At 35.5% G+C, this 6864-nt stretch overlaps 1 long non-coding RNA gene across 1 annotated transcript; it reads left to right on the forward strand.

Moving 5' to 3' along the window:
- The first annotated feature begins 1019 nt into the window (after positions 1-1019).
- Positions 1020-6260, forward strand: LOC148854141 (uncharacterized). The gene is made up of 4 exons (XR_016095023.1): positions 1020-1298; positions 2879-3051; positions 5711-5793; positions 5896-6260. It is a non-coding gene; the product is annotated as an uncharacterized LOC148854141 (long non-coding RNA).
- Positions 6261-6864: the final 604 nt, after the last annotated feature.

Below are 6864 nucleotides of genomic sequence, written 5' to 3' on the forward strand. Positions count from 1 at the left end.
AAATATAGAATTTCGGGCATTTCTAAGTACTGATACGGTATACCAAAACACGTATCGTATTGATACTTTAAACCTTGGTCTAATGTAATGGACATTCTTGGATTTGAGTCTGGTAGCCTGGATGCAACTTAGATCAACCTGGGTTGAACACTTTTAAATTTTGAACAAGTCCCGATCCCCGTTTGGTGTTAGTTCAAATTCTTAAAATGGCGTAAATATTTAAAATGCAACCCGAGTAACTAACTGGGGTGGATGTAAATATTTAAAATGCAAAAGATCCGAGTCAAGTTATCTTTCGAGTACCTTTGAGAGGGAGGCTGTCAGCTCCCTTCCCTTTCTCCTATGTGGTGCAATTTAGGCTCTATTTGTTTATTAGTAAATAAGAGGGGATTATAATGTTCTTTGTGCATTTAGTAATGGTTCCATGATAAAATCAACTTTATTTCCTCGGGTAATTTATTATCTCCCACTAGTTTTTATTTCGGAGAAATTTTATAAAACATAATAAGACAATTTTACCCATTTAATATTCACTTTTTATGAGTAAAAATATCATTTTGTTATTTATCTAAAAATCCTGAAAATAAAAAAAATATGAATAAGTAAATTTATCTAAAAAACATTTACCTAAATAAATAAAACTACTTGAATAAATTAAAAAATTGTAAGTTAACAAAGCCTTTAATTAGATTAGGTTGGATCAGTTTTAATTATTTGAAGTTTGGATTTGGATTAAAGTTGAGGCTTTCGATAACCGGATCCAACCCGAACTTGACATATCTTGTCTTCATGTTTCATATTGTATATAATATATGAAACCATACATCTATGAATGTATATATACGAACGATTTTAATTTGCAAAAGTGCAAAATAAATCTAGCCAACCTCCTGAATCCAATCAGAAGTAATTGGGTGGTTTGGGTTGGGATTCAACAACTCGGCTTGGGGTTACGATTGATCTCAAGCCGATCTAACCCGACCCGAACTGCACTTTTACTCGACACTCGACAGTCTCTCGGTCTCCACTCTCCACCAAGTCTGGATCTGCTGCACGCTTGGTTCTGTATCACTTTCTACGTAACCAATCGCAAGTGAACACGCCAGTGTTCCGTAACCACCACCTTCCGCCGCATCAACCTCTCCCGCAACCACCCAAAGAAGAGAAAACTGAGCCTGTCTTCTCCTACCTTTCCCACCCTGGTTGATGTGGCCCTCTGTGTGAGACTCTCCTTTCTCCTCGCTCGAATTGACGGTTTATCGACGTCCTGCCGTCAGCGTCGCTTCTGGATACAACAGGTATTTGATTCTTCCTTCTCCCCCGCCCCCTCTGTCGTGTCGTGATCCTTCTGTGTTCTGCGACTGGAAAAGCAGAAAATAATGGCATCTTGACTCTTCCCCTCTTTATTTTTCATGTGTCTTCCACAAAAATATTCCTACTTCCTAAAGGATCTTACGTGCCGTCTAGACCCTAGAGTTGGATTCTCTGAAACTCTCTCTTGAGTGATTTATCTCAGATTGTTCTCTTCTATTCAATTACTGTTTTATAACCTCCGGTCAGTGCGCATCGCCTTTGAAGTCACTTCATTCATTTTGCTGATTGCCTTGACTGACACCCTGCATTTCACATTTTTGTTCGAAATGCCCCCATTTATGTAAAATTTAGTCTTCTTGTTCACTTAAGCAAAAGAATTTTTTTTTTTCTGTTGAATTGTTGTATAATTCAGATAAATTATTTAACTAAGGCTTTGATAATGAAACTCAATTGCCTTAATATATCCAATGTTTCCCATTTTCCCCCCGAAGGTAGTGGGACCAATCCTCCTAAGCGTGTCCTGTTATTTAAAATAAGCAGCAAAATTCTTCTTCTTCTTGGATCTGGCGCTTACTAGTTTTGGGTATCAAGTGTCAAATAGGCATTATTTCTACCCTACCATGTTTAAGTTCTTTCATCTAATCCTATTCATGAATAGGAATTTGAGTGGTACAAGAGATCCTGTATTGAATTAGACTAAGCATATAGCTTTCTAAGAAATAGAGTTAACACATTTTGGTGGACCCTTCTGAAAGAAGTATTCTTAGGCAAGAGGGCTTTCTTTTGATAGAGTCATTAGTAAGAGATATTTATATATGTCATGATTTTTGTTCAGAAATTTTGAAAAAAAAAAGTTGTATTCTACCAGAATGTGACTTGCCTTCTTTTCCACTCAGTTTTCCTGGATAAATTTTTGAACCTTTTCCAATGTAAAAATATTTATGCTCAATGTCCTGAGCAAATTCCATATTGTAGTCTTCCCATCATTGAAGTTGATAAAAAGGCTTTGGTTTGGTCACGACATTGGTTTTCTTGTCTCCTCACCTCAGTAAATTCATGGCTTTTCCTGTTTGTGCAATAACATGCTACCTTTTGGCTTACTGTGGATATTGGGAGTGAGATTTTCTCTTGGTAAAAAAATGTAAACAAGGAATCCAATTTGATTGAAAATCAGATTTGTATGAAGAACTGCAGATCTAGGAAGCCTTAATATCTATGTGGAGCCAATAATTAGACCATGGTTATTAGGATGAATGATTAACCAATGCAGTAGGGAAAGGTTAGTTGTAGAAGTAAATGAAACTCTACTGATTTAAATTATGTATTTAACAATTACTGTAGTTATTATTATTGCCATCATTTATTATATTCTCTATATTGTTAATTTCTGTTTTAAGTGCTGTACCATGTGCAATAATACATGCATTACCCTAGCCTTAATTTTATATGAAACTTCTTGCTGGGAGTCTACTCTTAATTACACCTTCTTTTACTGATAAAAAATGCCTCATTTTTATGACTGGTTTATTAAATTTTGATTGTTAAATGATCAACACAATGCTAGAAGGTGCACACATCAGGCTTAATAGGTAGCAGCAAGCAGCTGTTGCTCTTGATTCAGCATTTGGTGCATTAATGGAACCAAGAAGGACGTCTAATAGCTGCTTTGGGGGAACAACTGGAAAGCTAGCTTTTGAGAGAGTTCTAGAATGGATGAAGAAAAGTCCTGAAGGCAGAGTATGTCTCTTTATTTCATATGGGCTTCTTCTTTTCAAGAAAACAATTGAGAAATGAAGAACTCTTTCCTATTGTTTTTATTAGACAACCTGTTATTTTCTACTGTTATAAATGTCAAGGTAGACTTAGTTTGCTTGATTGTTTTGCTATTTTCTTGGCTGTTAGTTATATCCATAATCTTCTTGTAAATTATGCTCTTTCATAATAAAGTGGTTACCCATCAGAACATGAAGAAATTGATCGGGCAAGAAAAGAAAGAAGAGGCCATTACCAAATGTTGGTATGTTGGTACCTGCTGTCTGAGATGTTGGGAAGAGTGGAATGAATACCTACCTAACCTATGGTATTTTTTTTGCATAAAGAAGTTTTTATGACCAGTTCAGAGAAAACAAATTGAATTGGTAGCTAATTGATTTCTGTCATCTCCTATCTATGACTTCCTGCTGTGAAAATTCTTAAGCAGGGGATTGGCTGTGGTTTCAACAGGCTTTTGTGCTTAATAGAATAAAATTTATAATTGAGAAAACAGATAGTTCTACAGTGAAATCTATTCAAGTTATGAGCAAGACGTTTAATTAGAAATGATTGGCTTACTTAGAAACATCAAAGTTGTCAATAATTTCTGTTAACTGTTTCATAAGGAGTATAATGAAACTTAGAATTAATCAGACCATCCTTGATGATTCAGAGATTATAAAAACCTTACCTTCTTACAAGATATTGATACACTAGTCTTCTAGAGTAGCAGATAAGAATGTGTTTGTTTGGATGTAAAATATTGTGAAAAGTTGTTATTTTGACAAATATAATTTTGTTAGTATTTTTTTGGTTGTCAGTAAAATTTTATTCAAATCCTGAGTAAGAGCTGCTCAAAATGGCTTGTCCCCTTTAGAAGGCAAGTCAACTTTACTTGGAGTCTCCAATGAGATTGTGGGTTTTACTTTTCAGAATCCTGGTTGGTAAACAATCTCTTTAAAGAAGTTAAGCATGAGAAATGTTTAGTTTCATGGAACTCTCTCTTCTCTGCGCAAGCCTAAAATCTAGTAATCCAGCGTATGATCCAGATTATCAAGCTTGTTTTTATCTAGTACTTAAGTATTAGAAAATCTTAGAAGTACAATTTTCTCTTTATAATTATTTTACATGGAAAAATGTTTGTTGGGGAATTCCAATTCAGCCTAAGATGAATATATTACATAATTCTTTGGAAAAGAACTGCAAGTTGGTTTCTTAAACATCACTATACAAGGACCCATATAATGTTTAGTTAATGTTTGCAAGTTGATGAGTGATGACATAAACTTGGGAGTTCAAGCTTGTAATTAGGCATTCAAAGGGAACTAACAATAAAACAATACTTTTAAACTAGGAGTTTCCTAGCTCTACTTGTATTAGCTGTTTGGTTCTAGGAGATTTAAATAAGTACTACATTGGACATGGTAATTTTGATTTTTTTTCATCTTTTTGTTGTGTGGTGGAAAATGGATTATCTTTCTCTTACTTGAGGAACTCTTTTTTTTTATGACAGCTATTTGGTTTTTAGCATTGTTTTTTCTCTCTTATCGTGTCGAACTATTTTCAAGAGAATTTGAAAAGTCATTATAGTCAAGGCAAATAAATGTCTGTGTAGAAGATAATTTCTGCCATTGAGAATTAAGTTCAGATGAGGGAAACTTGTATTGCAGAACCTTGGAAAAGAGAAGAAGCAGAATAGTTTTTCATAGCGGTGAAGTTTTGAGAAGGCACATTTAAACCTTAAAGACACATTAGGCTCTTCAGTTTAAGAATCTAATTAATCTATTTCACCATGTTTGAGAAAAACTTTCCACTTGGTATCTTTTTTTCTTTTAATGCCGGGCTTGCCTACAGCTGTGCTATCAGTTTTATTTCTATAGCATGACATGATGACGCTGATAGATGATAACTTCTTTTATAGGAGGTTATCCCCATGTGGACTTGAAGATATGTTTTATAAATTTTGTATTGAAGTATGATGATGCATACTGCAAAATGCATTATAGATGGGTGGGTTCCTAAATGATCTGATGTTAACTTTTTTCACTACTCTCTTGAGCTTTCTCATGACAAGATGCAAGCTTCATCTTGGACAAAAGACTTAATATTTAGTGTATCAGGGCAGGGCCAATATGATATGGTATGCCCTGATACATGACGGAATTTTGAACCTTGACTCTGAGAAATTGCCAGCTGAAGAAATCAAGAAATGTCTTGGGAAAAGCTCATCATTACCTAAAGGACCACAACCAAATCAGTTATGTGTTATATAGAGTTGCTCCAATAGGTGATAAAATCAGAGAAATAGACTAAGATGGCATGGTCATGTGCATAGAAGACCATCAACATCATCATCATCGTCTAGGCCTTGTCCCAACTATGTGGGGTCAGCAACGCAAAACCTGTTTTGCCATTCTGTTCTGTTCAGTGCCATATCCATTGTTAAATTATGGATGCTTATATCATTTCTAGGTCCATATATAACTGTATGGATCTAGTCTGATCTTATTGTAAGGGCTTTCTGACTTGACTATACAATGTATGGAAGATTTACATGTATATCTATAATATATTCAACTTGGTTACCATTTTATTTTATTTTCTAAAGACTTCTTGATTCTGATTTCATTTTATTTTTGGCAAGGCAAATCCACTGGAGCCCCAAAGCCCTGATTGAAGTGGGATTTGGCCCCAGGTATCTTCTACAACTAGCAGGAGACTTTATCTGTGAGCCTGCTAATCCCTTCTACATATTGATTCTTAGTTGTTTAGGGTGCTTATTTAAGTTCTTGTGCACTTATATTTGGAAAGCTTTTATTGTTTTCTTAGTTCTAGAAGTTGGAGGCCTTCTACTTTTCATGACTTTGTTCGTTCTAAAGGAGAGCCTTTCTACTTAATCAAAGTGGATGTTGGATTCCCGCAGTTAGTGACATCCCCACCATTAGCACCTGAGCCATAGAGAATGGTGGAACACTTTTCTCTTTGAATCTTGTTGGTTCTTGCTGGCCATATGGTTAAGTTTTGTTCTATGGACTATGATCATGTGTAATGCAACAGTGTTTAAGGATTGGTTCTTGAAGAATACTTCTTCTGTTTCATATCTTGGATTATTTGACATAAATGAACAGCTAATGTACAAGATGAATGTTGATTTTTGTATCAAATGTTACTTGGCAGAAAAGGCACCATTCTAAGCCCCTTTTTTTTTGTAGGTATATAAAGTTAGAATTTAAAAAATATGGACTATTTTATTAATATATGCTTTTCTTTATACACGTCCGTGAGTCTACATTTTATTGTCAAGTCAGACTCTTGGACATGTGTCAGATTCTAATTCCCATTGAAGGTATCCATGCAACCCTGCATTACAATCAAAATTTACGCCTTTTTTTGGAAGGCAGTCCTCTTGGAGCGTCCACGTGTCATATCTGCCAACGCGGGGTATACATGGGACCTACCAGAACACACATCTGATGCAGCCTATACTGTTGAGAGCGTTTTTGGAGTGGTCACGTTCACCTATTCACGCCCATATCCTTCTTTTTTATCAAAATAAAATAGGAGGCAATTACTAATTTACCCACTCTCATGGTGACGTGTCCACCCCAGAAATTCTCTCAACAACCCCCAACAGCCAAAGTTTTCTCCTTCATAGATACAGAGGAGATGGCTTATGATGCCATGTTGGCTCGTGAGGTGCATCACTTCTGGCATACTTTATTTGGCCTTCCTACCAATTTAATTGGCGAATCAGCTCTCAAGGTTGCAGATTATGAACAGATGCTCCTACCAATGCGC

The sequence above is a fragment of the Nelumbo lutea genome, chromosome 4 (genome assembly GCF_056320005.1).
Source record: "Nelumbo lutea isolate HS-2025 chromosome 4, American lotus-T2T, whole genome shotgun sequence".
In the NCBI taxonomy this organism is placed as follows: domain Eukaryota; kingdom Viridiplantae; phylum Streptophyta; class Magnoliopsida; order Proteales; family Nelumbonaceae; genus Nelumbo; species Nelumbo lutea.